This window comes from Myotis davidii, unplaced genomic scaffold (genome assembly GCF_000327345.1).
Source record: "Myotis davidii unplaced genomic scaffold, ASM32734v1 scaffold325, whole genome shotgun sequence".
NCBI lineage: Eukaryota > Metazoa > Chordata > Mammalia > Chiroptera > Vespertilionidae > Myotis > Myotis davidii.
In genome coordinates, this window is record NW_006296057.1 from 339,849 (window position 1) to 346,231 (window position 6,383).

The window sequence follows — 6,383 nt, forward strand, 5'->3', positions numbered from 1 at the left end:
TGCCATAGATTCTTGGCATTAATTTTGTATCCTGCTACATTGCCAAATTCATTTATTAGGTCTAATAAATTTTTGATGGAGTCTTTAGGGTTTTCTAAGTACAGTATCATGTCATCTGAGAATAATGACAATTTTACTTCTTCTTTTCCAATTTGGATGCCTTTTATTTCTTCTTCTTGTCTGATGGCTTTGGCTGGCATTTCCAGTACTATGTCGAACAGGAATGGGAAAGTGGGCATACATGTCTTGTTCCTGTTCTTAGGGGAAATGGTTTTAGTTTTTGCTCATTGAGTATAATGTTGTGGTTTGTCATATATGGCTTTTATTATGTTGAGGTATGATCCCTCTATTCCCACTCTGCTGAGAGTTTTTATTAAGAAAGGGTGTTGGACTTTGTCAAATGCATATTCTGCATCAATCAATGTGACCAACTTTTTTATTAAAAATTTTGGTCTTTTTTTCCCTTTCTCTTCCACCTCACTATTAACTCTTTCTTTTGCTGTTCTTCTATTTTCCTGTCCGGCACTTTCTTCCCTAACCGATTATTATTTGAGATAAAGTTTTTTATTCTTTGTTGTATTCTGAACCTGTACACTTAAAAATTTTTTTAAAATGTCAAAAGTACGTTGTTTAAAAACCTGTTTTTCACTTTTAGTGTAGATAACTGAAAATTTATAATAGTAAACCAGGGAAATAGAATTTCTGATTAAAGGGGCTATTGAAGGTCTAGTTCAAAATGCCAACATGTTTATTGCATATGACTTTGCAAAAAATTTATTATTGGATTAGTATTTTTCATTACAAGAAAAGATTAAAGTTTTATATTATGCCACCTCCTTTCATCATTCCCTATAATAATTGCACATTCCACTCAAATATGAATTCTCTTCCTCTAGATGATTTGGAGTTCAGAGGTTTTTTTAAGAAGAGCTTTGTTTCCTAATTCCTAATATTTTTCTTTCTCATTTGCAGCATTATACATGTACTGCAGATAACTTGGACAAAAGAGGAGGTATAGAGAAGAATTTCAGTATGTAGATTTAACCTCTAACTTTCTTTCCTTTTCTCTAATACTTATTATCTGTTGATAAATTAGGAGTACACACAGGCGTATGCACCCGGGCGCGTGTACACACACACACACACACACACACACACACACGAGATACTCAGTGTTGGCAAGACTATAAAGAGGAGAAAGGTAAAAAGCAAACAATTGCGGAGGAAAAGCATTTGCACAAATATGAAAACCATTGGTTGATGTATTTATGATATCACAATCTAGTATGTATAATCAAGAAATTATAAAGTGTCAGTATCTTAGAATTGTGTATGAACTGTGGTCGCTGATCACTTACGCTCAGAGGATGCGGAGCAGTGGGAGATGTGTGGAGGAGGCACCGCCAATAGGGAGAAATGACAGCTCGCGTGAGAGAAGTGATAGTGGCTGGTCCTTAGAGACTGTCCAGTGCAGAGGCAAATAGTATCACAACAGGATTTTGTTTGCTCCAAGTGCGACACTTCAGTATGGTAATTGATGTGTCTAATGATGAGCCAGTCTGTAAGTACCACGTGCAATTGTGTGCAAAGACGTTTTATTGTAAAATGCGTAAAAAAAAAGTTGTTTTGGTGTGAGGCGGGTAGACGGCTTCTTTTCTTGAGTTACTGAATAAATCAGTGAGAAACAGAATTAAGGAGAGCAGGCTTTTATGCTTGGCAGGTCTAGGTGGCGCATTTACTTGACATACGTTGCTTATATTACTCTCTTGGCAGATTCTCCAAATATCGTGTTTTTTTTGTGTGTGTGTTTTTTTTTTTTATGGCAATGCTTTTATATGAACAAGTTTTTTTGTTTTTGTTTTTTTTAAGGTTGATTGCAGTTAAATGGTGAGAATCTTGTGGTGCGGTCAAAACAAAATATATACTCTGTATATGACAAATGTTAGTATTATAACTTATCTGAAATGGTTCAGTTGCGTTGCAGTCAAGAAATGGAACTTTTTGTTCACCATGAGTTTCCCGCCTCTGGCTTCCTCACAATTCAGTGCAGTGTTGCAATCAATGAACACTTTTCTGAGTGCCCTGTTTGAAATGTTTGTGTTTGGGAGGAGAGCTCCCAAATTATATTTCCATATCTAGTCCCTATAAGCATTTAAATTTGACTTATCAAAGCAATGAATAATCTTTCATTTGTGGCAGAATGTTTAATAAACAGCACCGAAGTGACATCGTGGAAACACAAGAAGCTTAAGATGTTCTGTTAATGTTTTAAATCTGTATCTTTTTTTTAATTTAAGATGGGGGGTAGGAAAGAAAAGAGAACTTCAGATTTTTATGTTTAATCGAACAAACAGCATGTGCTGACAAGTAATAAATAACAGCAGTCCGAAGTGACTAAATAAATTGCTTTCCACAAGCAATGATTCATCTTCTGTCTTTCATTGCCATCAGGCTAGGAGACAGCTTCTTTTTGTCAGCTTATAGGGAAAAATTTGATAGTATAACAGTCCTGTTTCTGTTCCCGCAATAGAAGCTCATTATCTTCTATAGTAGCTGCATTTTAAAATATTTAAATACAATAATTAAGTCTCATTTGGTTGTTCATTTACCTAAAACTTTGTGAAGCTCTAATTGCTCAGTCTTTTTTGGTGTTTTGCAATATTCTGGTAAAATCACTCCCCCTAATTTTTTCATCTTGGTAAACAGTTCTTGAACACTCATATAGCATGCATACTCTGCTGTTGTCTGGTGTTCTATAAATGTCAGTCAGGTCAGGTTGCTCAATAGTGTTGTTCAAATCTTCTATATTCTGCCTGATTTTCTGCCTATATTTCTTTACTTACCGAGAGAGGGTATATCGTTTTTGCAGCATAACAAATTACCAAAAAATGGGCTTAAGACAGCACACATTTATTATCTCACAGTTTCCATGAGTCAGGAACCTGGGGAAGATGTAGCCGGCCCTTTGCTCAGGGTCGCAGAAGAATGCAATCAAGGTGTCAGCTGGGGCTGTGGTCTCCTCTGGGGCTTGGCAGCCTTCCAAGCCCAACCAGGTGGTTGTTGGCAAAATTCACTTCCGTGCAGCTGTAGAACCCGTGGCAGCCTGGTTTTCCAAAGAGTCTCTGACTTCTTCCATCTTTAACCTCCAGATCCTATGTTGAAGGGCCCACCTGATTAGGTCAGGCCTGTTCAGGATAATGCTCTTATTAACTCAACTGACAAGTGATCTCATTGGTGCAAAATCCTTCATTTTTGCCATATAACATAATGTAACCACAGGAATGAAATATCATATATTCCAATCTTGTCTAGGAATTATACAGGGCATCAATAGCAAGGTTGAGAATTTTGGGGTGCTCTTAAAATTCTGGCAACCACATGGGAGTATTAAAATCTCCTACAATAATTTGTGAATTTGTTTATTTCTCCTTGTCATGCTGTCATTTTTGCTTCATGTATTTTGAAACCTGTTACTAGGTGCATTGATGTCTAGGATTGTTACATCCTCTTTAAAAATTGATCTCTTTATCATAATGAAATAACAGTATTTTCCCCAGTAATGCCCTTTGCTTTGAAATCTTTCTTTTTCCTGTTTGTAATATAACAACTTCTGCTTTCTGATTTTCTTCTTACTTTTAATCCTCACCCAAGGATCTGTTTTTCATTGATTCTAGAGAGAGAAAGGAAGGGAGAGGGAGAAAGAGAAACATCGATCAGTTGCCGCCGATATGCACTCTGACTGGGGTTGGAACATAAAACCTGGGTCTGTGGCCAGACAGGAATTGAGCCCTCAATCTTTAAGTGCACAGGATGATGCCCTAACCAACTGGGCCTCTCCGGCCAGGGCCACTTCTGCTTGGAATATTAATGTTGATTGCATGTAACATTATTACATTTAAAATTGTTTTTCTTGAAAAAAATATGTTGAAAAAAATATTTTGATTAGCGTTAGTATGGTATATCTTTTCAAATTTTTTCATCTATTTGTGTCTTTAGATTTAAGTTATGTTTCTTGTAGGCAGAAGATGGTCAGGTCTTCCTTTTCTATTCAGTTTTACAATCTTGACCTTTTATTTATTTGTTAGATTTTCTTTACAGTGTATTTGTATGTAGCATAGCATTTGTAACACTGTCTCTCACCTTTTATATACCTTTTGCAATGTATTTCTATCATTTATTTTGACAGCTTTGTTGGTATGTAATTTACAGACCTTAAAGTTCACCCTTTTAAAGTATACAGTTCAGAGGTTTTTATAGAGTTGCACATCCACCAACACTATCTGATTCCAGAACATTTTCATCACCCCCAAAAGAAACCTCATTCCCATTAGCAGTCACTCCCCAGGCCCACCTTCCCCTGGTAACCACTGATACACTCTCAGTCTATGAATTTGCCTACTCTGGATATTTCATATAAATGGAATCATACAAGACATGGCTGTTTGTATTTGTCTTTTTTTAAATATTTTATTGATTTTTTACAGAGAGGAAGCGAGAGGGATAGAGAGTTAGAAACATGGATGAGAGAGAAACATCGATCAGCTGCCTCCTGCACACTCCCTACTGGGGATGTGCCTGCAATCAAGATACATGCCCTTGACCGGAATCGAACCTGGGCCCCTTGAGGCCGCACTGATTTTTAGAGAGAGTGGAAAAGAGAGGGAAAGACAGGTCTTTTTTGTTTTTAAGGTTTATCCATGTTGTAGCATATGTCAGTACTTCATTCTTTTTTATGGCCAAATAATTTTCCATTGTGTGGATACATCACATTTTGTTTATCCATTCATTGGTTGACTATTGGGTTATTTCCATTTTTGGGCTACTGTGAATAATGCTGCTATGAACATTCACACACAAGTTTTTGAATGGACACCCACTTTCATTTCTCTGGCAGTGGAATTGCTAGGTATATGTTTAGCTTTTTGATGAACTTACAGACTTTCCAAAATTACCATATCGTTTGGCATTTCTACCAGCAATGTATCAGGGTTCCAATTTCCTTGCCATCACTTGTTATTGTTTGTCTTTTTTCTTTCAGTATTTTATTTTATTCTTTTAATCCTCACTTGAGGATATTTTTACACTGATTTTTAGAGAGAGTGGAAAAGAGAGGGAAAGACAGAGAAACATCGATGTGAGAGAACACATCAATTGGTTGCCTCCTGCACACACCCTGACCAGGGCCCGGACCAGAAAGGAGCCTGCAACCCAACCAAGATACGTGCCCTCGACTGGAATAGAACCCGGGACCCTTCAGTCTGCAGGCCGGTGCTCTATCCACTGAGCAAAACCGGCTAGGGCTCTTTCAGTATTTAAACATGTTGCTTCCCTGGGTTCTCATTGGCTTGTTTCCAGTGAGAAATCTCCTGTCATCATTGTCCCTCTGCACATAACGTCTTTCTCTGACTGCTCTTACAGTTTTCCTTATTCCTGATTTTGAGCAATTTGATTAAAATTTGATTTTGTTTCTAGTTTTCTTTATGTTTCTTGTGCTTCGAGATTCATTGGTATTTTGGATTTGTGAGTTTATTATTTTTATCAAATCTGGGAAATTTTAAGTGATAATTTTTTCAAATATTTATTATTGCTCCTTTTTTTCTTTTGGAGACTCCACTGATGCATGTATAATAGTGTACTTCAAATTTTTAATCAAAGCTCACTGATGCTCTGTTCATTTTTTAAAATTCTCTTTTCTCTCTGTCTTTCAAACTCACCAATCTTTTATTCTGCAATATCTAATCTGCTGTTAACATCATATGATACATTTTTTATATTAAACATTGTAATTTCCAATTTAAGAAGTTGAATTTGTGTCTTTTTAGATCTTCCATGTCTTTGTTTAACATTTTGAACATATAAAAATAGTTATAATAACTTTTTTGTGGATAGTGCAACATTTATTTTTTATTTTATTTTTCAATCACAATTTACATTCGATATTAGTTTGTATCAGTTTCAGGTGTATAGCATAGTGCTTAGACAATCATATGCTTTACCAAGTCCCCAGCTATTTCCAGTACTGCCTGGCAGCATGCACAGTTATATAATCACTTTTATTTATTTATTTTAATTTAAATTCTTTATTGTTTAAAGTATTACATAAGTCTCCTTTCCCCCCATTGATCTCTCTCCAGCCACCCCCACCTCCCAGCACATGCCCTTACACCCTCCTCCCTTCCCCTCCCCACTTCCCAGTGTCCGTTGGTAAGCTCACATGCATGCATACAAGTCCTTTGGTTGATCTCTTACCCTCTCACCCCCCCACTTTCCCACATAGGTTGGACAGTCTGTTTGATGCTTCTATGAATCTGGTTCTATTTTTATTCATCAGTTTATGTTGTTCATTATATTCCACAAATGAGTGACATCATGTGATATTTCTC

The 6,383-nt window shown here is 36.5% G+C and overlaps 1 long non-coding RNA gene across 1 annotated transcript in view; it reads left to right on the forward strand.

The window, feature by feature from the left end:
* Positions 1 to 969: 969 nt before the first annotated feature.
* LOC102751736 overlaps positions 970 to 6,383 on the forward strand; it is a 14,686-nt gene continuing 9,272 nt past the window's right edge. Inside the window, exon 1 of the long non-coding RNA XR_436033.2 lies at positions 970 to 1,030. This is a non-coding gene — a long non-coding RNA (uncharacterized LOC102751736). The remainder of the gene's footprint in view (positions 1,031 to 6,383) is intronic.